The 26,604-nt window shown below is 37.7% G+C and overlaps 1 protein-coding gene and 1 pseudogene across 3 annotated transcripts in view; both read right to left on the minus strand.

Annotated features, from left to right (window-relative positions):
* The window catches only part of SOX6 (SRY-box transcription factor 6), a 641,322-nt gene that overhangs the window by 500,319 nt on the left and 114,399 nt on the right, over nt 1–26,604 (minus strand). For 2 of the 3 annotated variants that reach the window (XM_063710998.1, XM_063710997.1), the window contains exon 2: nt 3,106–3,179. The exons of the other annotated variant lie outside the window; for it this stretch is intronic. The gene's annotated coding sequence lies outside the window, so the exon portion shown is untranslated. The remainder of the gene's footprint in view (nt 1–3,105; nt 3,180–26,604) is intronic. 3 annotated transcript variants of the gene reach the window in all.
* Nucleotides 10,416–11,473, minus strand: LOC101154017 (aldo-keto reductase family 1 member B1-like; annotated as a pseudogene).

Here is a 26,604-nt window from a genome sequence, read left to right on the forward strand (position 1 = left end):
CCTTGAAGATATTGCAGGTTTGGTCCAGACCACTGCAATAAAGCAAATGTTGTGATAAAGCAAATCACACAAACGTTTTGGTTTCCCAGTGCATATAAGTTATGTTGACACTATATTGTACTCTGGTAAGTGTACAATGGCATGAAGTCTAAGAAACAATGTATATACCTTAATTAAAAATACTTTATTGCTAAAAAATCATAATGATCATTTGAGCCTTCAGCAAGATAATCTTTTTGATGGGTGGAGGCTCTTGTTTTGATGTTGATGGCTGCTGACTGGTCAGGGTGGTAGTTGCTGAAGGTTGGAGTGGCTGTGGGCTGTGACAATTCCTTTTTTTTTTTTTTTTTTTTTTTTGAGATGGAATCTTGCTCTGTCGCCCAGGTTGGAGTGCAATGGCATGATCTTGGCTCACTGCAACCTCCACCTCCTGGGTTCAAGCAATTCTTCTGCCTCAGCCTCCTGAGTAGCTGGGACTACAGGCATGCACCACCATGCCTGGCTATTTTTTGTATTTTTAGTAGAGATGGAGTTTCACCATGTTGGCCAGGCTGGCCTCGAACTCCTGACCTTGTGATCCAACCATAGCAATTTCTTAAAATAAGACAATGAAGTTTGCCTCATTGACTCTTTCTTTACAAAATATTTTTCTGTTACATACAATGCTGTTTGATAGCATTTTACCCACAGCAGAACATCATTCAAAGTTGGGTCAATCCTCTCAAACTCTGCTGCTGCTTTATCAACTACATTTATGTAATATTCTAAATCCTTTGTTGTCATTTAAACAATGTTTACAGCATCTTTCACCAGGGTAGATTTCATCTCAAGAAAGTACTTTCTTTGTTCATTTTGAAGAAGCAACTCCTCATCTTCTCAAGTTGTATCATGAGACTGCAGCAATTCAGTCACATCTTTAGGCTCCACTTCTACTTCTAATTCCACTTCTCTTGCTATTTCTACCACATCTGCAGTTACTTCCTCCAGTGAAGTCTTGATCCCTTCAAAGTCATCCATGAGGGTTGAAATAAATTTCTTTCAAATTCCTCTTAATATTGCTATTTTTGCTTACCCCCATGAATCACAAACATTCTTAATGGTATCTAGAATGGTGACTCCTTCCTAGAAAGTTTTCAATTTACGTTGCCCAGATCAATTAGCAGAATTACTATGTATGGCAACTACAGCCTTACAAAATGTACTTCTGAAATAATAAGACTTGAAAGTTGAAATTACTCCTTGATCCATGGCCTACAGAATGGATGCTCTGCTAGCAAGCATGAAGACAACAATAATCTCCATGTACATCTCCATCTGAGCTCTTGATGGCTAGGTGCATTATCAATGAGAAATAACATCTCTAAGGGAATCTTTTTTTCTGAGTAGTAGGTCTCAACAGTGGGCTTAAAATACTCAGTAAACCATGCTTATAAACAAGTGTGCTGTCACTCAGGCTTCCTTATTCCATTTGTAGAGCACAGGCAGAGTTAATTCCTAAAGGCCCTAAGATTTTCAGAATAGTAAATAAGCATTGGCTTCAACTTAAATTCACCAGCAGCATTAGCCTCTAACAAAAGAGTCCACTTGTCCTTTGAAGCCAGGCGCTGACTTTTCCTCTCTGGCTATCAAAGTCCTAGATAGCATCTTCTTCCCATATAAGGCTGTTTCATCTACATTGAAAGTCTGTGGTTTGATGTAGTCACCTTCATCAATGGTCTTACCTAGAACTTCCGGATAACTTGCTGCAGCTTCTCCATCAGCACTGGCTGTGTCACCTTCACTTTTATGTTAAGGAGACTGCTATTTTCCTTAAACCTTGTGAACCAATCTCTGCTAACTTCAAACTTTCTTCTGCAGCTTCCTCCCTTCTCTCAGCCTTCACAAAAATTGAAGAGAGTTAGGGCCTTGGTCCCGATTATGCTTTGGCTTAAGGGAATGTTGTGGCTCATTTGGTCTTCTATCCAGACTGCTCAAACTTTCTCCATATCAGCAATAAGGCTATTTTGCTTTCTTATCATTCATAATTAACTGGAGTAGCACTTTGCATTTCCCTCAAGAACTTTCCCTTTGCATCCACAACTTGGCTAACTGGTACAAGAGGCCTAGCTTTTGACCTGTCTCAGCTTTCAACATGCCTTTCTCACAAAGTTGTCATTCGTAGCTGTTGATTTAATGTGAGACTTTTATGTGCTGCTCTTCCTTTCATTTGAACACTTAGAAGTCATTGTAGGGTTATTAATTGGCCCAATTTCAATATTGTTGTGCCTCAGAGAACAGGGTGGCTCAAGGAGAGGGAGAGGGATGGAAGAACAGCCAGTTGGTGGAACAATCAGAATACACACAATACACACAAGTTTGCCACCTTATTTGGGCTTGTTTGGTGCGGCCCCATAATAATTACAATAGTAACATCAAGATCACTAATTATAGATCATCATAACAGACATAATAATAATGAGACAGTTTGAAATATTGTGAGAATTATGAAAATGTAACAGAGAGACATGAAGTGAGCACATGCTGTTCGAAAAATGGTGCCAGTAGACTTGCCCAATGCAGGGTTGCCATAAACCTCTAATTTGCTTAAAAAAAAAATCTGCAAAGCACAATAAAACAAAGTGCAATAAAACGAGGTATGCCTGTACATTATCTCCTCATGTGCTGACAGCTCTTTGAATTCTACATTGTCTCACATCTTTTCTATGGGCATAGGCACATAGCACTTTTCAAGTACAGACAACCAGAAGACTATCAGAAGTTATCAGTGTAAATTATTCACGTGTATATAGACTAGACTCTTTAAGATAACTCATTCCTACAATTGAGCCCTATTCTCAAAGAGTAAGATAGTTATTCTTTAAACTTATTATAATGGGCCCTGCATTGTGTTATTTCACTGGAAATTACAACAAATTGAGGCTTCTTTACCAGCTGGTACTTTTCTCTATGCTCCTCCTAAGAAAACACTTATCAAAAAAATAATAATTACAAAACAATTGCAAAAAATCTAATAAAAATTCACACGCACTAGGAGTTAAGAACTTGTTTACAAACTGTAACTGTTTCATTACACAATGAGAAAAGTAAAGATAAACCAATACTTACAAATATGCACAAAAAATATCAGCCCCAGCACCCAGAAATCACTGGTAAATTGCCTTTGAATTCATGAAAGTGACCTGAAAATTTAATAGAAAATGAAATAAAAAAGGATAAGTAAATTGCACTTATATGCTTTATTAAAGAAGTATACTTTCTGGCTACAAATCATACGATTTTTAACTCATGCAGTTGTCCCCATCTACTCTAACAACTTTTTCCAAAATGATAATGCCAAAAGAAACAATTATTTCATGGTTCTACATCTAAGAATGCCACATTTCCATCCAATATTGCTCTTTTAAAAAAAATCGGTAATAAAGTAGGTGTTAAAAGTACAAATAAGTAAGAACAAAAGGGAAAAAATTTTTAAGAGAAAGAAAGAAAGAAACAGGCTTATAATTTATATTTGAAAAACATTTAATTTATGTCTGCAAGTTGAAATGAATTAGCTTCACAGAGAATATCTTAAATGTGCCTGACAGGAATATCTTGTAGGTAGAATTAATAAGAAAGAATGCAGTGTTTGTTCTACCTAAGGTGTGGAACCCATTAAGATGCTTAGGCTATATACAATGCATTCTGTATAAGCCATAATTCAATCCAAAATTGTTTTGCTCACATATACTTTAGTTCTGGCTGAAGAGGTAACAGATGCAACTCAAACACACAGAGCTAGCCTTATACAAATTTTTAACATACAAAGAGTCATTTTATGCCTCTACATGCCTATGATTTTCTCTATCCAGGACCCCCATGCATTAAGGTGGTTTGGTAGTTTATTTTTATTGTTTGGTCTAAATACAGCATATTTTTAGTTCCATTAAAACAAAGAAACTTTGTTACAGAGGCTGCATTCTTTCAAAAATGTGAGCATGGCTGTGAGTAGTAGTCAACTAAAAATAATAATAGAGCTTGGGTTCCTAAATTAGGTCAGAAACTTTCCTAGGCTCTGGGGACTGGCTTGATTCAATCTGCAGTTTTTAAATATAGCCAGCAAATATCTAGGTTAGTTACAGCTAACTAGATTTAAATAAAATCCTTCTGAAAAACAATGGATCTTGATCAACATCATTTGTAGGAACCACTGCACCCAACTTGCAATTATAGCACAAATGACCTTAATAGATTAGGTATAGGCATCTGAAATTAAGATGAATATGAAATAAATATCTAACTCAGCCCTCTTCAACCCCTAAAATATGCTTTTACCTAAATGATCCAGGTAATTTATTCTATTTTCTAGTCAAGATTTATAGATAATAGAGCCAGGTGCAGTGGCTCACGCCTGTAATCCCAACAGTTTGGGAGGCTGAGGCGAGTGGATTGCTTGAGTCCAGGAGTTCAAGACCAGCCTAGGCAACATCTCTAAAAAATCTCTAAAAAAAAGGTTTTTTTTAAATTTTTTTAAAGATTGATAGATGACAAAGGTGTGGGCATTTGGACAGCTTTAAGCATCAACAGCTAACATACCCATTAGACTTCTTCACTAGACCTTCTTGCCCTTGTAAGAAATGGTGCCTCAGGGCTTCTCCAGTTTCACCAGTTTCCAGCAACTCTAACGCCTACTTCCACAGTGCAAGAAGCACAGGACAGTCTGGCTAGCTCTGTCATTAATTGTTGGTATTATACCCTTTTCTTCCTCATTGCCTCTGCTGTTTAGGGATCTGGGAGAGTAATTTTATCTGGGACACCAGACAAGCCTACCTGGACACACTGTGTGTATTATCCAAAACCATCAAAGAGTACTGGTTCTGATTCAAACCATCCTCACATGCTATCCCCCACTGAGTTATAAATTATAATTTCCTTATAAAGAAGTTACCCACAAAATAAATTTTATAGCAAAATGCTGTATATCCAAAAGTCTAAATTCTAGAAGAATCCAAAAGAGTTTTTAGTACTTATACATTTTAAAATACCACACCTTGTTTTTCTGGCAACTACTTTTTTAAAAGCATTAATTGGAATTATGCAAGATACATGATACATCCTATTCCTTCACTTCCACATAAAGAATGGGGAGCTAAAAGAAAATGTGACCAGAAAATATTGTGGTTAGCATAGATTTAATTTTTTAATCAATGAACTATCTTGAATTAAGATCTCTAACTCTAGAAATATTTTTAATTTTGGAACAAGTCAGATTCCAGACATTTAGAACAAATAATATTTTCACATACACCAATACAAAGTCAATAAATCTTATTCATCATATCAGTCCAGTCCTGCTACATATGTTAAAAGCAACTGTGAATCTCATTATCAACAGATTTGCACTATTGGTGAAATTTACAGCAAAGAATTAAAAAATAATAAGTTCCTATGGTCAAAGAGTTCATCATTATATAATTTTAAAAATGACTTTAATGCATAGTTCTGCATGCAGTTAACTGAAGGCTAAACAAGCAACATTTTATGAGGAGCAAAGAGTTAAGAATTAATATATACACAACTTGAAATAGGTACCTTTTTAAGAACTAGAAAAGTTTAGTCTTAAAAAGACATTTCCAAAAACAAAAGCACTCACTATGGTCCTGAGGGCAGCACAAATGTGAAAAGATAGAGAAGGAAATGCCAGAGCAAATCGTTACGTGTTCTGGAAAATCTCAATCTGTTTGGTAAAATGAATCCTCAGAACGCCTAATCACCCATGGATTGTTCCAGTTCTCTATTTCCTTATTTATACATTCAGCGAAGAGTGACCATGGGTTAAAGATCACACTGGACAGTAAGAACACAAAAATTTAAATTAAAAAAAATAATGGCCTTTCCCATCAAGGATTTCAAACAATCAATAATCCAACCTGGGTCACAGTCTATTACACATCTGACCATGGTGGTAATTTGTTCCATAATATTTAGTCATCAAGTCTTTGATATATTCTTAATGTACTAAATAAAAAATGCATTGCTACAAATACTTCAATATAATAATGCACAAGGGGCCAAGCGGGGTGGCTCATGCCTGTAATCCCAACACTTTGGGAGGCCGAGGCAGGCGGATCACTTGAGGCCAGGAGTTTGATACCAGCCTGGCCAACATGGCGAAACCCTATTTCTACTAAGAATACAAAAATCAGCCGGGTGTGGTGGTGCACACCTGTAATCCCAGCTACTCAGGAGGCTGAGACATGAGAATCACTTGAACCTGGGAGGTGGAGGTTACAGTGAGCCAAGATTGCGTTACTGCACTCCAACCTGGGCAACGGAGTGAGACTCTGTCTTAAAAAAAAAAAAAAGAACAAGGGATACAAAGAAGAAAAGTACAAGTGAAGAAATGCAAATGTCCAATAATATAAAAATGTATACATTAAAAATTAGGAACCTCCCAAATAGCCAAAGAAATGTAAATAAAATGTTTTCACTCATAATATTGGCAAAACATTTTATAAACTGGACAAAAACTGGTATTGGTGAGAGTGTGGAAAAATAAGCATTTTCATATACTATTGATAGGATTATAAATGTATGACTTTTCTGAATAGCACTTTTACAATAAGTTTTAAAACTTTTACTGTCTATATCCTTTGAGATTTCAACGCTACTTTCAAAAATTATCTTAAAGAGCTCATTATAAATATGATAAAAGATACATTTAATATGTATGTTCACTACAGTTTTTTATAATAGCCAAAATTAGGAATAACCTATTGATTGAATAAGTAAATTGTGCTACATACATATAACACTACTCTGTAATTATTAAAAATCATTATATAAATCTATATTTATTGACAAAAAAGATGGCCACAATATATTGTTGAATAAAAAATATGTGTATAATAAAAGCCCATCAATTTATAGAATATCAAATATTTATGTGAAAATCAAATATATATGCATGTGTAAGTTTCACAAAATATAATTTAACAAAAATGTTAACATTGGGCAGGGTGCCATAGGTTATTTTTACTTTATTACCCTTATGGTTTGATATTATTTAGATTTTTTTATACTTAGCATGTCTAATGTATGCCAAAATGAGGAAGCTATTTCTAAAATTCAGTATATCACTTAGACATTCAAAAGAAATGACCCAGATCTAGGATAACTTGCTATTAGTCTGGGAGCAAAAGCCAAATATTAATATTTGTTTAAAAAACCCTCAAAATTACAGGGCAACTTCAAATGAGTATCTTAACGTCAAATGAAGAAACCATAAACATTTTCACAAAAGCATGTCCCACTCTACCAAAAATAGGTAATAGATCAAAGGTAAATAGCAAATAAAAACTTTGCCACCTCCCTGTATAATTAGACTTTAAAAGCTTTCAAGCTACATTTTTAAATCCTGCTTAAAAGTCTGTCTTTAAGCCACACCCATTTCTGTTTTTAGTAACCCCCCCCCCCACCTTCTTTTTATTATTTGAGTTAGCAAGAAAGTTCAAGTATCAAATGGGTGGTTGGATTAAATGACCTTACAGCCCTGAGACTCAATGATTCTAAGGTATTATTTAAAGAACTAAAGTGCTTCCAAAACACCTGTAACAAATTTTGTCCACTTTTACATTAAATCATAGCACCGCATGATTAAAACTGAAGTCAAGAATTCAATAACTTTTTAAAATTTATTGATGCATTGATTTTACTAATATTATACATAGTGAGCCACTGAATTAAAACAACTGTCTTCAACGCATTTATCTTCTCAACTAACTTTTAGGAAAATATCGATGCCTGGTCTTTTATATATCAGAATAAAAATTACACATTAAAAATATCCTGTATGCAAATTCAAGTGAGTTTTGCAGGAGATGTGATTGTTGCATTAAAACTATTGCTATTTCCTCCAAAGCTCCATCAATTTAAAAATTTCAATTCTTCACTGTTATTATCACTTTTTTTGCTTGCAGCTTTACTAGATTAAACCCATGTTTATTGAACTCCATAATGCTTAGTTTTCTTTTTCCTTAATAATCATATTAAATTATGCAGAATTTGAATTAACTATAAATAACAAAATGTGAAATTTGACCTTCAGTAGGACTGACATTAAGCTAATGTCCAGTATTTTTTTAAATGCAGTTGTTAATAATTTAAAACATCACAGTACTGAATAGAAAATTATGTCTTCTAATGCAAAAGGTTAGAGTATTTGTGAGGTATCAAGGAAGACAACTTAAGATGCTACCTAGTCCACCACTCTGCTGTTCTGGAAGAACTTGCTTCCTCAAAGAAATAGGAATTTCTCCTATTCTTAAAGATCTCCAAAGGTAGTTATTATTGAAGCCACCTCATAATAGCCTATTCATGTATTCCATGCTGCTCAACCTATATCTCTTCAATATTATTTCGGTATTGAGGGCCACCACTTAGAAGGGACATTGACAAAGCATTCAGAGGAGAATGGCTAGGAAACTTTATGGAAACCATGTTACAATAGAATGGTTGCATGTTCAATGATGGTGATTGGAATGAACTTGGAGATCATTGAGTCCAGTGGTTCTCAGACTCTTTGGTCTCAGGACTCCCTTACAGTCCTAAAAATTATTGAGGGTCACAAAGCGCTATTGTTAACATTTATCAATACTTACTATATTAGAAACTAAAACTTTAAAGTTTTTAAAGAGTTATTTTAAATAACAATAATAAACCTATTACATAGTATTATAAAGTATTTTATGAAATATAAGCATATTTTCCAAAATAAAAAAAAGAGACAGAAAACTAACATTGCTTTACATCTTTGCAAATCTCTCAAATGTCTGGTTTAGAAAAAGACAGCTAGATTATCATACGTGCTACTGCATTCAATCTGTTGTGATATGTTGGTTTGGTGGAAGTATGTGAAAAGTATCCATTTTCACACAGATAGGTAGTTAGAAAGAGGCAGAATGTTTTAATAGCCTTTTCAAATAATTGTGGCTATTCTTTTATATTATATCAAAATTTGACAAGTAATCATTTCTCAAAAGTTAATTGCAATATGGAATCTAAAACTTGAATATCAATAAACTTTTTGTATTCCATTACCCTAAAATCAAATCGCCTTTAAATGGATCTTTTAGCCATGCATGACTTTGTAACATCATACATTAGTTCATTTAAGAAACATTGGCTCACTGAGTTTAAAACATTGACATATTTTATTAAGCAATATTGTTAAAACCACGTTTCTTAATATCCACCACCCTATCTTATCAGAAACATTTTTAAGTACTAGGAAGCGATCATGATTGTGGTGGTGGGTAAAAGCTTTGCAAACTACTAATTTGCTCTTGGAAGCTCAAATTTTATTGACAAAAAAGTGTCACTTGTTTTCTACAAAATAGGCAGGCTCACTTTGTTCATTTTTGAGAATATGTCTGCCAAGTTTTTAAGTCTAAATAACCATTGTGTGTTTGTTAGTTGTTCTTTCAAGTAAAAAATGGTGTTCTTTGAAAAAAGTAGTTAGTATAACTCAATTATAAGTGATTTTCCTCAAGATAACCATCATACTTGAGTATGTAGTGTAAGTGCCTTAAACATACTTCACATTTCAGCACACAGAGTATTAAAGAAGGGTCAAGAGTTAATAAAATTAAAATTTTTACTGTTTCATCTACAATGCTTGTAAGTGAAACTGCCTTTTTGTTTCTTTGTTTGTTTGTTTGTTTCATGGGTGGTAATAATAAAGAATTCAATGACTACTAATATCATTTGGTGCCACTGTCTTAATGTGTGCTAAGGCACCAGCAGTTTTAACCCAAAATTGCTATGCATCCTCAGTGCAAATGTCAACACAGTGAAAAAAGCAACTAGCAATTTCCCATTACGATGAAAATAGTTTTGACAACACACCCTGTGAAAGGGTCTCAGGAATCTCCAGTGTCCACAGACCACATTTTGATAACCACTGATCTCCTCTGATACTCCATTTTTCAGCCAAGGAAATTACCTTAGTTTTTTCAAGCATACAAATAAGAGGCAATTATACCTAGCACAGCAAGTGTAATATAGTAAATGCTGAACAAAATTAGTTTCTCTTTCCTCCTTCCCAAAGAAAGAACAATACTTGTGGGTGGAAATTACAAAGTGGTAGGTTTTAGTTCAGTCCAAGATAAATCTTTTTTTTTTTAAGTTCACAAAAGCACTTTTTATTTGAGGCAAAGACAAGTCTTGCTGAAAGGATTACAGTTCCAAGCAGTTAAAACTCAACTGTTAGTGGCACTACTTTAACCTGGTAGATTTTGCTTCCCTTTGGTCAGAAAAGGGTATTCAGGTTGTACTTTCCCCAGCAGGGCAAAAAGAAGGGCAAAGCAAACTGGAAGAGACCTCTATTCTACTGACAGGGCTCCTCAGATCCAACATCAAGCTGGACACACCCTCGCTGGCCACTCTACAGTTTGCTGTCCCACTGCTGAGTGACACAGGCTATACTACATTTGCAATGAAAAAAATGAGGCAGGAAACACAGGTATAGGTCACTTAGGGACAAGCAGGCAACCACAGCTTCAAAACTCTTCATGGAAAGGGTAATCCTTGTGGGAGGCAGAGCTCACCAAGGCACAGACCCTCCAGTTCCTGTTGTAGCTGAGTGAGGTGGTCATATCCTGGCTGCTTAGTTCAAAGTTAAAGACCTCAACGTTCTCAGCAAATGCATTCTGGTGTCACAGATTTGGGGATCACCACCAAGTTCCTCTGCATGGGGAGCCAGATCAGGACCTGGGCTGTAGTTTTATTGTGCTTGGCTGTGATCACCTTGATCCTGGGATCCTCCAGGAGGGAAGGTCCTTGGGCTTGGCCCAGGGCCTGTCGGGAGAGCCGAGGGGGCTGTAGGCAGTCACCACAATGCCTTTGGACTTAACTTCTCCTGAATGAGGTACAGGTGACACTCAATCTCGTTAACTGCAGGCTTATCCTTTAAGCCAGGTTTGTTTAAGATCCTCTCCACCTGGAAATGGTTGAAGTTGGAGATACCAATAGCTTTCACCAGCCCTTCATCCACCAGCTCCTCCATGGCTGCCCATGTGTCCAGAATGTTGGTGTCACTGGGAACCACATTGCCCGACTCATCCAATGGGGAAAATTCCCTCCCAGGCTTAAAGCCAGTTGGCCAGTGAATAAGGTAAAGATCCAGGTAGTCCAGCTTCATGTCACCAAGCGTCTTCTGGCAGGCTCCTTTAACCAGGCCCTTCTCATGGTACATGCACCACAGCTTACTGACAATGAAGAGCTCCTCCCACTTCACCACCTGCTCCCTGAGCTTCTCCTGAATGGCCACCTCAACCTCATTCTCATTCTGGTACACATGGGCACAGTCGAGATGGCAGTACCTGACATCAATGGCCACCTTCACAGCCTCAGTCACCTGGCGTGGAGGGGGCTTCCAGGTGCCTAGCCCCAGGATGGACATCCTGGCACCGTTGCTGAGCACGAAGTGGCTGGCCATGGCTGCTGCGCTCCCCAGATTCCCACCCAGAACCGTGCCTAGTTCAGTCCAAGATAAATCTTTTAAAGCAATGAAATAAGTTGCCTCATCAAATAGAAGTTGTCAAAGTTGAGACTGCATGACTCTTTACCAAGAATGTTGTAGAAAGAATTCTTATAGAGTTGAACGTTGTACCAAAACTTAGCTGATTATACAATCACCTAAAAAGCTTTTATAAAGTTCAAATTTCTGGGCCCCACTCCAGACCTCCTAAACCAAAATCTCCTTGAGTGGACCAGGAGTTTACATTTTTTTAAAATGTATACTATTCACACCCACTAGGAAGAATACCTTTACACTTTCATGTAACATACCCTAAGCCTACTTTAATAAATTATATGGTCAGGATCAAGACATTTCTGGGTCAAGAGAGGAGGAATTATTGTGGCATTTCCTTAGGCCCACCAGTTCACCTCTGCCAACATGTGTAACTGAATTGTAAATCAGAGATAGGATTGCATAAATTTGACACATTTTTACAACTGCCAACACTTTACTGCTCTCCTGAAAGAATAATTCAATAAGAGCTATCTATGAACAAAGGTGGTCAGTATAAAAATAGTGTCTACACAAAACAAAACAAAAAAAATGAGGGCCAGGTGCAGTGATTCACACCTGTTATCCCACCACTTTGGGAGGCCAAAGTGGGAGGGTCGTTTAAGGTGAGGAGTTCAAAACCAGCCTGGACAACAAAGTGAGACCCCCGTCTCTACAAAAGAAATTTAAAAATTAGCCAGGCGGCCAGGTGCAGTGGCTCACACCTGTAATCCCAGAACTTTGGGAGGCCAGGGTGGGCAAGTCATGAGGTCAGGAGTTCGAGACCAGCCTGGCCAACATGGTGAAACCCTGTCTCTACTAAAGATACAAAAAATAAGCTGGGCATGGTGGCACGTGGCTATAATCCCAGCTACTCGGGAGGCTGAGGCAGAAGAATCGCTTGAACCCTGGAGGCAGAGGTTGCAGTGAGCCGAGATCTTGCCACTGCACTCCAGCCTGGGTGATAGGGCAAGGCTCCATCTCAAAAAAAAAAAAATTAGCCAGGCATGGTGACACACACCTATAGTCCCAGCTACCGAGGAGGCTGAGGCAGGAAGACCACTTGAGCACAGGAGGTTGGGGCTGCAGTGAATTATGATCACGCCACTGCATTCTATCCTGGGCAACAGAGTGAGATACTGTCTCAGAAAAGGGAAGGGAAGAAAAGGGAAGGGGAGGGGAGGGGAGGGGAGGAGAGGGGAAGGAAGGGAATATTTAGAAGACCTCATGTCATTACTTTATAAAGGTATTTTACAAAGGCAGCTTATCATTATGAACCAAGATCAAAATATAGACCACAAACTTCCAAAAACTATTTACAGAATTACCATGTGACTTAATCCATGGTACAGAATTACCATGTGACTTAATACAAAATTTGTATTTTGACGTCTTCACTACAGAAAAATTCCACATACTTCATAAACAGAAGGCAGCAAGACAACCTGACCAAAATCAAATAAAAATTTGGCAGTGGGTAAAAAAGAATATATTTTGTAACTTTTCACTTCATAAACTTGTTCTCCTTTATTCCTTCATGCCCCTTGCTTTTCTTATCAAAATACACTTCTTTGAAATAACACCTATTATTGTCTTTTTTAAGATCTTTTTTTCTTATAGGCTGTCTGATTTCAGAGATAACAACTTAATAATAATAGTTTTTAAAAAGGCAAAGAGGGTCCTGTATGAGTAGGACTGGAGAAAAAAAGTCATTATCAAAACATAATCCACAGACTACCTATATCAGAACTGCCTAGAGTGCTTATTAAAATAAAAAAATTGTGGCTGGGTGCGGTGACTCACGCCTGTAATCCCAACACCTTGGGAGGCCAAGGTGGGCGAATCACTTGAGGTCAGAAGTTTGAGACCAGCCTGGCCAACATGGTGAAACCCCGTCTCTACTAAAAATACAAAGATTGGCCGAGCATGATAGTCCCGGCTACTCAGGAGGCTGAGGCAGAAGAATCACTTGAACCTGGGAGGCAGAGGCAGCAGTGAACCAAGATTGTGCCACTGCACTCTGGCCTGGGTGACAGAGTGAGACTCCATCTCAAAATTAAATGTGCACATGTACCCTAAAACTTAAAGTATAATAATAATAAAATAAAAATTAAAAAAAGAAAATATTTTTAAAGATTATTAGAGCTCCACCCAAACCAATCAATTCTATGATTCTGAGAGTTGGCCCATGAATCTAATTTTAAGCATTGTCCTCAGGTAATTCCTAGCACACTAAAATTCAAAAACTCCCGGGCTAAAGAGTAACTGTGCTAAATGTGGGCATGCTCACAAAAACTTGTATGGAAAAATGAAAATTTTGTAACTCTGTAGAATGTCTTATTTTACAGAAAAGATTCTCAATGATTTTGGAGTTTCTGTTTTTTAAAAATAAAATAATGATGTTTTAAAATATAAGGAGGTATTAGAAACTAGACATGGAATTTAGCTAAAAAATTAAGTCTTAGTTATTGCAGGGTGCTTTTTTTAAAAATCTGAGATAAAGATACAAGCAAGTCTTCAGCAATTCAATTAATATTTCTGAGAGCCCACAGGATGAATGGCATGAATAGGAATTTCTAGGGATATAGGACAATAAAGCATAATCCCAGACCTCCAGGAATGACCATTTGGATTCATTGTAAGATAGATGCCATAGTTAGAAGAGTCTTGCATTTGCAGTGCACTATCATATCCAGAAAGAGGAGAGGATTCCTATCCTTGCTGAGTTTTCTCTTCCTGAGTTCTGCTCACAAAATGGAGTAACAGTAGAGTGGCAGAGATTTAAAAAGCAATCATTTAACAAAATCTTGCAAATAAATTCTAATTTTTAAGTCCATACCTCTTTTTAATCAGCGTATTTTGTATAGAGCAGACGTATAGAAAAAACTAAGGCAGGGCCATTCTTTGTACTTGTTCTAGATAATTAAATCAAGATAAATTTAAAGGCAGCTAAAGATGGTCAATTTTAATCCTCATTTTTTAAAAGTCTTCCTGTTACCACTCTCAGTACCACTCCCTCTTAACCACAAATAATGACTTCAGTAATGGAGCTATGTAATTTAAAAGTATCAGGCAAATAACAGCAAGTAACTTAGATGAGCTGACACCGCCTGTTGTGCAAATATGTACTTAGACTACTATAAAAATAACAACTGCATTATCAACTGGATACAGACCAGAACAACTTATGGGAATACAGAGAGTCAACATAGTCTCAACTTGCATGTATGTGGCACTTTACATTTTTCAAGCATTTCTAAATTCATGGTAGAAATTAAAAGGAAGAGAGATGCTGAAACAAAACAAAAATAAAGATTTGATAACTATGGGCTAATTATCTAAGAGTCCCAATTCCTAGAGTAAATCATCCTTACTCATCACTTACTGGATGTTTACTCTGTGCCAGGCACTGTGTTAAGCCCTGAGAAAACAAAAATGAATGCAGTAGAGTTGGTGACTTCAAGGAGTTCACAGCCTAGTAAAGAAGACAAATAATTACAGCTTTGCATGAAATGTGTAAAGAGAAGAAAGCAGATTATAAAACTATATAATCTCACTTTCTAAAATAAAAAAAAATACTTTTAAAGATGAGGATGTTAACATTTACCTCCCAAAGTTTTTGTGGGGATTTGATATATGAAAATGCTTCCTAGATGGGGTATGCCTTCCATAAATGTATTTCCCTTTTGCTTTTTCCCTAAGACTCAAATGAAATGAGCTCAAGTCACATCTTAGTTGATGTGGTGGCTAGTATAGTCATCCACTTTTTAAAGAGGAATGCCTTAAGGGTACAAGACCCTACAGTTGTGTCCTTAGCAATGCTACCACATTATCACACCTAACAAATAAACACTGTAGACCCACTGGGAGTTTAGTTGCACACTACAGGTTAGTCCTTCTCAACCTTACCTTAGGTCTTTTGCTCACTCTCAAAAACAAAGAAACAAAGAGGATCACGTGGAGAGATCCTGCTTATCATTTTACTGTATCTTCTTCATAACAATTTGAAGATTCCACTTTAAAGTCCAGACAAGATCTGGCCTAGCCTCAGAGGTTGCCTCACATTCTAAGTAAAAATATCAGGGATAGCAGAATGAAATGTGCCCAAGTTTACAGGCAAGGAAACAGACATACAACTCACTTCGGACCACATGACAAGTTGCTGACAGAGCTTTCATTTTAAGTCAGAGTTTTCCATCACTAGGTACATGATGTAAAGCCAAAAAGGGGGGATAAAAATTATATTCACACACTTTTTAAAAAATAATAAAAGACTATGTTCTTAGGAAAAGGACTGAGAGGAATAAGCTGTTAACAAAGGCTGCCATTGGGCATGGGACAATAGGTAAACACTTTCTTTCCATTTTTCACATTTTTCTAAATTTCCTTAATGCTGAACATTTGAAATTGGAAAAAATAAATTAAGCAAAAAAAAGTATGCAGTTCTACTATTTTATACAGAGTTCACACTTGCAAAGGTCACAATCTTCAGCAACATTCAGAGTATTTTCTAAATTGTCATTAACATGCAAGTAAATCTTCTAATTAATAATGTGAATTCTATATCCTACATCCAAAAATAAGGGAAAGTTTAAAATACAGCCCACTCACTAGGCATAATATTATGTCATTATGTGGTTATTAAAACTTTTATTTGGAATCCTAGACAACAGCATGAGGAAACATTTGTGGTATGTATCCACTGTATTATATAATAGACATAGTCAATAGAGTTATCTAACTATCTTTAAATCAGCAATATTCCTCTGAAAGTATGGTCTGAGATAGATTAACTACTTTTTCCTTGATAAATAACTTCAATTTCCTTATCTATAAAATGCAACACAGATTCATTGCTAAAATTGAATGAGATAACATGTAAAGCAATTAGTACAGTACCCTGGCACTTAACAGGTACACTTAACATAGCTAACCTCTTAGAGTAACAATGGCAAAGTATGAGTTTTTTAACCTTCTTAACTTTTTGTTCCATTACTTCACACTCTACCAAAACAACAGGAACCAGAAGGCAGTCTAGTATACTGAGAAAGTGAAGGCTAGGAGGCAGATCTAGCTTCAAACCCTGGTTCTGACATTTACTAGATATGTAACCATGGGCAATTATTTAATTTCTCTGCACCTTAGTTTCCTCATTTGTAAAATAAACACAATCTCATCTCACCTACCTTAAAAGATTTTTAGGATAATAAAATGAGATTATCTACATAAAATATCTAGCAACATATTGAGCCCACAAAGTAATGTGTTCAACAATTTTTGGCAATTATTAGCAGGAAAATAATTGCCAAATTTTCTGTAAAAGGCCAGATAGTAAACAATTTAAGCTTTGATAGCCATATGGTCTCTCTACTCAACTCTGCCATCATAGAGCAAAAGCAATTATAGAAATTACACATATAAGTGGGCATAGCTGTATTCCAATAAAATTTTATTTACAAGAACAGGTAGTGTGCCAGATTGGGCTCCCTGGATATAGTTTGCTTAACTCTGCTTTAATAGACTCCCCAACTGGAGATATCTAAATAGCTCTCTTATCTATGACCCCCTAGGTATACTCCTTTAATAATCATATATTTTAGATCACTATTTTGCAAAGTTTGTTCTATATACCACTTGTTTCCTGAGATATTAATATATACTATGCCTTGATAAAATTCTATGTTCATGTAAGTTTAGAAAGTTCTGAGTTAAATAGATTTTGGTTTTGGTGCAAGCACTAACCAAAAGAAAACTATAATATCAGACAAAAAAGGGTTAAAAGCAAAGAGTATTATTAGAGATAAAGATAATAGTAACAGTAATAGTAATGATTAAAAAGTCAATTCATCAATAAGATATAACAGTTCTAACTTTATATAAACTTAATGCCATATTCTCAAAATATTTAGCTAAGCTTGCAGAAGTATAAGAGAAGTCCATAACTGAAAGTAAAAATTTTAAAATATTCTCTGGATAAATGATAAAATAAGTAGACTTTTAAAGGCAGAAAAATATAAAAGACTTAATTAATATCATCAACAAATTTGACCTAATTGACATATTTATAATGGTACACCCAACAACTGCAACAAGTGCACAAAAAACAGTATTTTTAAGCAAACATCATACCATGATTCTTAATAATAAAATGTCAACAGCATTTTCTTTGAGATACAGAATGCAATAAAGATGCCCACTACTTCTATTTTCAACATTGCATTGGAAGTATTAGACAGTACAATTAGACAAGAAAAATACATGCAAAATATAAAAATTTAAAAGAAGAAACCAAATTGTCAGAATTTGCAGATGATATGATTATATAGAAAGAAAATTCAAAAGAACCTACAGATGAAGAATTATAATTAACAAATGGGCTTGGCAATTTTGTTTTATGCAAGAGCATTGTACAAAAAATATATATTGCTTTTCTACATATAATCCCAAGCAAAATGAAATTTATAAATATCATTTATATAAAACTATCACAAATATCAAATACCTAGGTAAGACTTGTAATGAAAGATATGCAAGGCCTCATTGCAATAAACTATGTAACATTTTTGAGAATAAGTTAAGGCCCAGCAAGTGGAGAGCTACATTATGTCATGGATTGGAAGACTCAAAATTATAAAGAAGTCAATCTCCCCAAATTAATCTGGAGATTCAGTGCAATTCCAATCTGAATTCCAACAGTCTGTGTGTGTGTGTGTGTGTGTGTGTGTGTGTGTGGTGTGCGTGTGTCTGTGTGTGTGTGCATAATATAGTAAGTTCATTTTGAAATTCATATGAAAATCCAAACATCCAAGAAAAGACAAGAAAATCTTGAGCACAAAGAATAGACTTGATCTATCAGATATCAAGATAAACTATAAAGCAACAGTAATTAATACAGAGTAACTGGCACAAGAGGAGAAAAACATTCCTTTGGAACAGACTAGAGAGCACAGAAAAAGGAATAAAAACTAAGCAGGTGTATGTTTTAGACATCTATATGAAAAAATAAAACTTGCTCTCTATCTCATATCATACGATGCAAAGATCAGTTCCAGGTAGTCTATGGGTCTAAATTAAAAAGGTAAAACAATGACTAGAGATTCCGAACCTGCGATCAATAAAGTACTAGGGGTTCTATGGAAGGCCTTCAAAGGTTCCATGAACACCTTAAAGTTATAGAAAATGATTTGTATGTTTCTGGAGAAATTACCCATATCTTTCATCACCTTCTCAAAAAAAATACACTACCTAAAAAAGTAGCTTAAGAATGTCCTCATGAATTCAGGGTAAGAAAAGATTTTTTAAACAAAATATTGAAAGCATTACCCAAAACGGGAAAAGTAGATAAATTTTGTTTGATTACATAAATAATATTAAGCATTTCTGTTCGTCAAAAGACACCATAAGAGAGTAAAAGGCATCTTTTAGTGTGGAATAAAGGTATCTACAAAATAGAAAAGATGCCATTGGTGCTGCTACTTAGGAGTTCCCTGGACCAGTTCTGATTTTAGCCAGAGCTGCAATGGACAGTCCCATGCAAGCACAGACTGGCCTTGCTAGTATCTCATCTCAAGCAATCACTGAACATTCTGCCACCTTCTGCTTCATGACCTTCTCTGAAGGCCACGGAAATATGTTTAGCCCAGCACAAGCTCACCTTGGGAGATGGGGGAGTAAACACCACTGGAAGAAACTCTTAATCAGCATTGAGTAAGTGCTTCAGACTCTCCTCCTTCAGGAAGGCTTTCTGTGCTCTTCTCAGAGGTTCTAAAAGAATCCAGTTCCCATTGCCTATAGTGTGACCTTAATAAGAAGGAGGCTTTTTCCTTCTTCCAAACCTCACTACTCCCTCACTTCTACTTCCTCGGATTATCTCCCAAAAAGCTATCAGTACCCTAGTCCTCATCAAAAGGCTCTACTTTTGCTGGAATCCAAACTAAGACTACAAACTGGTCTGTACCCAGAATGTATTAAAACGCCTATAAATCAATAAAAGAAGACAAGAAATTGAATAGAAAAATGGAACCAAAAATGGATTCATAAAAGAGGATTTCTATATGGCCAATAAACATCAAAATGTGCTTAACTTCATTAATATTTAAGGAACTGAAAATAAAAATTATGAGATGTCACTTCATATCCACCAGAATGTTTAAACTATAAAGACTGATAATATAAATAATGGGAGAAAGTATATGACAACAGGAACTCTCATACTCTGCTAGTGGAAGTGTAAATTAGAAGAATTTGTATAACAGCTTGACATTATCTAATATAGATAAAAATACCACATCCTATCATCCAGAAATTCTACTTCTAAGAATTTACCCAACAAAGGTGCAGGCACTTGCACACCAAGTATACAAGAATGCATTATTCATACTAGTCCCAAACTGGAAATGTCTGTCAACAGCGGAATGGGCAAACTGTGATATAATCATAGAATGGAACACTATAAAACAATGAAAATGAGCAAATTACTGCTACACGAAATAACAAAAATGTATCTCACAAATCTTATATGAAATGAAAGGATCCAGAAACAAAAGGATATATAAAGCCCATTTACATAAAGTAAAGAACAGACAGACCCAACAGTGTGTTGTACAGGCATGCATGCTCTGGGGGTGAAACTATAAAGAAAAGCAAAGAAGTCATTATCATAAAAGAAAGGTAATGATGTTTTTTCCCTTTGGAGGAGGAAGGGGAGTAGTGGTTGGTATAGGAAGAAGAAAGGCTTCCGGGTAATATAAACATTCTACTTCTTAACCTGGGTGGTAGTTACACAGATATTCATTTTATGATAAAACGTCTTCTTTTGTGCACATTTCTATTTTGTATTTGGGTATTATATTCTATAATAAAAAGGTTAAAAACAAGTTTTTCTCAAATGCCTAATATTTAAACATAATATAAGCAATCTAATTCAAATGATAAAAATACAAACTAAAACAATGAGATGTCAGTTTTCACCTGTATGGTCCAGAGTATACAGAAATAAGCATTCTCAAACATTATTGTTAGCAGTACAAATTGACACAGCAGCTATGAAAGGCAATTTGATAATATTTATTTAAAATTTAAATTGAATATAAGCTTTAACCCATAATTCCATCTCTAGAAATTTTTCCTACGTAGACATTTGTACAAGAACACAAAGAAGGATATACAAGAATATTCGCTGCAATATTGTTAGTAATACCAAAAGATTAGAACTAATCAAAAAGTCCATTAATGAAGACAGGTTAAATACGTTATAGTACACCCAGACACTGGAATATAATGTAGTCAGTTACAAGAAATGAGAGGCCAGGCACGGTGGCTCATGCCTGTATCCCAGCACTTTGGGAGGCCGAGGTGGGCAGATCACTAGAGGTCAGGGAGTTCAAGACCAGCCTGGCCAACATGGTGAAACCCCATCTCCACTAAAAATACAAAATTAGCCAGGCATGGTGGCACATGCCTGTAGTCCCAGCTACTCAGGAGGCTGAGGCAGCGGAATCCCTTGAATCCAGAAGGCGGACGTTGCAGTGAGCTGAGATCCCGCCATTGCACTCCAGCCTGGGCCACAAAGCAAAAGTCTGTCTCAAAATAAATAAATAAAAATAAAATAAATAAAATGAATGAGAAAGCCTACACATCCTGATACATATATCCTCAATATGTATTGTGAAACTTTTAAAAAGCGATATACAAAAGCAAATATGTATAATAAAGTACCATTTGTGTTAAGGAAAAAAAAACAAAGGGGCTTCAAGATTGCTGACTAGAGGCATCTGGTAGGCCTCCTACACAAAGAAGAACCAAAATAGGAAGTCAATAATCACCCTTCAAATCGATCACTTAAGAGAGAACACTGAAATTCAATAGGGAAGTAATAGGAAATACCTAAGGCAAGGAAGGAAAGGGAAAGCAAGCAGCCTGCCTGGCAGTATCAGCTGGGAGGTTGGAGAGACTCCCCAACATAGGGAAAATGGAAGTGAAAGACCCTCGGTGGTTCATATTCCCACAGTGAACTCCTGCACTCCTAATCATAGGGGAGCTTGTCGACCTTGGTGGGCACTGAGACTAACATAGGAAGCTGCCAGGAGACCATGTAACAATATTGCTCCCAAGAGGGAGCTCACATTGGTTCTCACACACTGCCCCAAGTCCTAAGCAACTACAGCAAGATGCCATTTTGAGAGCCCAGCACCCTCCAGACTGCATCCTGCCTTGGAGCCCAACAGCCCCTGCATCTCCACATCCCTGGATCCCCATTGACACCCTCCACCTGCAGCCAGTCACTGCTGCTGGCTGCCACTGCCAAAGCTGAAACATGAGCCACTGGCAACAATCCCACCATTCCTAGCAGCAGGGCCATAGTTCATTTACAACCATCCTAAGGACAGACAACCCTGCCCATAGCCACTACCTGGGGCCAAAGCACATGCTCCCTAGCCACCTGTCTATAGCTGCTACCACTGAAAGCGCCTCCACAATCCCTAAAAGCAGGGCTGCAGCACAGTCACTGCCGTCCCCACTCAAACATTCTGCCATGAGCCTGGAAATCATCCTGCCCCCACCTATCAAAACTAGTGCCCATATGTACCACCAAGGGGGACTTGGGACAGTTCCACCTGGCAGTGCTCTGCCCCACCAAGTGCCACATCATCTGGGTGCTTGGGGATTGCTCTGCCCTATCCACCACCATTGGCTCCCAAGTACTCCTCCTGGGAACCTGAGGACAAGCTTACCCAATCTACCACTACCACAATAGCTGGCACCCACCCCCATGTGCCACCTGTGGTTCAAGGACTGTCCACCAAGCCTGTCACAGTTACTGCCAACACAAGCACAGATCTGCTGTGAGCCAAAAGGTTGTTCCCCCACTGCTACTGCCATTGCCCATGCAACACCCACTGGCCAGGGACCCAAAGACCCTTCCACCCACTCAGGCCACCATTACCACTCCTGACACCCAAGAAGCTACCTGAAGGCCTAAGAATCAGCCCACCTAGATCCACTAACACCAGTGCCAATGTATGACACTCTAGGGCCCAAGAACAGGCATGCTTAGCCTGCTACTGTAACCACTGGGGAACAAGGACTGGCCCATCTGGTGTCCCTGTCTCCAACAAAATATCACCACAGCCTCCACTAACAACCACAGCCTAAGCCACTGAGGAAATCTCAGACACCATTGACACTGTTTACAGCCAAAGAAATCATACAGAGACTACACAAATGCATGTACCCAGGATCAAAGCCAAAGTGCTCTACTCAACCAACCCCATAGACAGAGCTTCGAGGAAGAGTCCTCTGCTATAAATGTAAATTCAGAAAATTAGAAGTAATTATTAAACCAGATGTGCAGATATCAATACAAAGACATAGAAACATGAAAAAGCAAGGAAATATGACAGGTCCAATGGAAAACAATAATTCTCCAGCAACATATTTCAATGAAAAAAAACTTATGAAATCCCAGAAAAATAATTCAAAATAATGATATTACAGAAGATCAATGAGATACAAGAGAACATGGATTAAAAAAAAAAAAGCAGAGGGTGGAGCCAACATGGCTGAATAGGAACAGCTCCAGTCTACAGCTCCCAGCGTGAGCAACGCAGAAGACGGGTGATTTCTGCATTTCCAACTGAGGTACCGGGTTCATCTCACTGGGGAGTTTCAGAAAGTGGGTGCAGGACAGTGGGCGCAATGCACCAAGCATGAGCCAAAGCAGGGCAAGGCATCGCCTCACCCGGGAAGTGCAAGGGGTCAGGGAATTCCCTTTCCTAGTCAAAGAAAGGGGTGACAGACAACACCTGGAAAATCGGGTCACTCCCACCCTAATACTGCGCTTTTCCAATGGTCTTAGCAAATGGCACACCAGGAGATTTTATCCCGTGCCTGGATCAGAGGGTCTTACGCCCACAGAGCCTCGCTCATTGCTAGCACAGCAGTCTGAGATCAAACTGCAAGGCTGCAGCAAGGCTGGGGGAGGGGCGCACACCACTGCTGAGGCTTGAGTAGGTAAACAAAGCCACTGGGAAGCTCGAACTGGGTGGAGCCCACCGCAGGTCAAGGAGGCCTGCCTGCCTCTGTAGACTCCACCTCTGGGGAGAGTGCATAGCCAGACAAAAGGCAGCAGAAACCTCTGCAGACTTAAATGTCCCTGTCTGACAGCTTTGAAGAGAGTAGTGGTTCTCCCAGCACGCAGCTGGAGATCTGAGAATAGACAGACTGCCTCCTAAAGTGGGTCCCTGACCTGCGAGTAGCCTAACTGGGAGGCACCCCCAGTAGGGGCAGACTGACACCTCAAACGGCTGGGTACTCCTCTGAGACAAAACTTCCAGAGGAACGATCAGGCAGCAACATTTGCTGTTCACCAATATCCGCTGTTCTGCAGCCTCCGTTGCTGATACCCAGGCAAACAGGGTCTGGAGTGGACCTCCAGCAAACTCCAACAGACCTGCAGCTGAGGGTCCTAACTCTTAGAAGGAAAACTAACACACAGAAAGGACATCCACACCAAAACCCCATCTATATGTCACCATCGTCAAAGACAAAAGGTATACTAAACCACAAAGATGGGGAAAAAACAGAGCAGAAAAACTGGAATCTCTAAAAATCAGAATGCCTCTCCTCCTCCAAAGGAATGCAGGTCCTCACCAGCAATGGAACAAAGCTGGACAGAGATGACTTTGATAAGTTGAGAGAAGAAGGCTTCAGACAATCAAACTACTCCGAGATAAAGGAGGAAGTTCAAACCCATGGCAAAGAAGTTAAAAACCTTGAAAAAAAAATAGATGAATGGCTAACTAGAATAACCAATGCACAGAAGTCCTTAAAGGACCTGACAGAGCTGAAAACCACGGCATGAGAACTACGTGACGAATGCACAAGCCTAAGTAGCCGATACGATCAACTGGAAGAAAGGGTATCAGTGATGGAAGATGAAATGAATGAAATGAAGCGAGAAGAGAAGTTTAGAGAAAAAAGAATAAAAACAAATGAACAAAGCCTCCAAGAAATATGGGACTATGTGAAAAGACCAAATCTATGTCTGATTGGTGTACCTGAAAGTGACGGGGAGAATGGAACCAAGTTGGAAAACACTCTGCAGGATATTATAAAGGAGAACTTCCCCAATCTAGCAAGGCAGGCCAACATTCACATTCAGGAAATACAGAGAACGCCACAAAGATACTCCTCGAGAAGAGCAACTCCAAGACACATAATTGTCAGATTCACCAAAGTTGAAATGAAGGAAAAAATATTAAGGGAAGCCAGAGAGAAAGGTCGGGTTACCCACAAAGGGAAGCCCATCAGACTAACAGCTGATCTCTTGGCAGAAACTCTACAAGCCAGAAGAGAGTGGGGGCCAATATTCAACATTCTTGAAGAAAAGAATTTTCAACGTACAATTTCATATCCAGCCAAACTAAGCTTCATAAGTGAAGGAGAATTTACAGAGAAGCAAATGCTGAGAGATTTTGTCACCACCAGGCCTGCCCTAAAAGAGCTCCTGAAGGAAGCACTAAACATGGAAAGGAACAACCCGTACCAGCCACTGCAAAAACATGCCAAATTGTAAAGACCATCGAGGCTAGGATGAAACTGCATCAACTAACGAGCAAAATAACCAGCTAACATCATAAGGAAAGGATCAAATTCACACATAACAATATTAACTTTAAGTGTAAATGGGCTAAATGCTCCAATTAAAAGACACAGACTGGCAAATTGGATAGAGTCAAGACCCATCAGTGTGCTGTATTCAGGAAACCCATCTCACGTGCAGAGACATACATAGGCTCAAAATAAAGGGATGGAGGAAGATCTACCAAACAAATGGAAAACGAGAAAAGGCAGCGGTTGCAATCCCAGTCTCCGATAAAACAGACTTTAAACCAACAAAGATCAAAAGAGACAAAGAAGGCCATTACATAATGCTAAAGGGATCAATTCAACAAGAAGAGCTAACTATCCTAAATATATATGCACCCAATAAAGGAGCATCCAGATTCATAAAGCAAGTCCTTAGAGACCTGCAAAGAGACTTAGACTCCCACACAATAATAATAGGAGATTTTAACACCCCACTGTCAACATTAGACAGATCAACGAGACAGAAAGTTAACAAGCATATCCAGGAATTGAACTCAGCTCTGCACCAAGCGGACTTAATAGACATCTACAGAACTCTCCACCCCAAATCAACAGAATATACATGCTTTTCAGCACCACTCACACCTATTCCAAAATTGACCACATAGTTGGAAGTAAAGCTCTCCTCAGCAAATGTAAAAGAACAGAAATTATAACAAACTGTCTCTCAGACCACAGTGCAATCAAACTAGAACTCAGGACTAAGAAACTCACTCAAAACCACTCAACTACATGGAAACTGAACAACCTGCTCCTGAATGACTACTGGGTACATAACGAAACGAAGGCTGAAATGAACATGTTCTTTGAAACCAATGAGAACAAAGACACAACATACCAGAATCTCTGGGACGCATTCAAAGCAGTGTGTACAGGGAGATTTATAGCACTAAATGCCCACAAGAGAAAGCAGGAAAGATCTAAAATTGACACCCTAACATCACAATTAAAAGAACTAGGGAAGCAAGAGCAAACACATTCAAAAGCTAGCAGAAGGCAAGAAATAACTAAGATCACAGCAGAACTGAAAGAGATAGAGACACAAAACAACCCTTCAAAAAATCAATGAATCCAGGAGCTGGTTTTTTGAAAAGATCAACAAAATTGATAAACTGCTAGCAAGACTAATAAAGAAGAAAAGAGAGAAGAATCAAATAGACGCAATAAAAAATGATAAAGGGAATATCACCACCAATCCCACAGAAATACAAACTACCATCAGAGAATACTATCAACACCTCTATGCAAATAAACTAAAAAATCTAGAAGAAATGGATAAATTCCTCGACACATACACCCTCCCAAGACTAAACCAGGAAGAAGTTGAATCTCTGAATAGACCAATAACAGGCTCTGAGATTGAGGCAATAATTAATAGCTTACCAACCAAAAAAGTCCAGGACCAG

Source organism: Gorilla gorilla, chromosome 9, assembly GCF_029281585.2.
Source record: "Gorilla gorilla gorilla isolate KB3781 chromosome 9, NHGRI_mGorGor1-v2.1_pri, whole genome shotgun sequence".
Classification (NCBI taxonomy): Eukaryota; Metazoa; Chordata; class Mammalia; order Primates; family Hominidae; genus Gorilla; species Gorilla gorilla.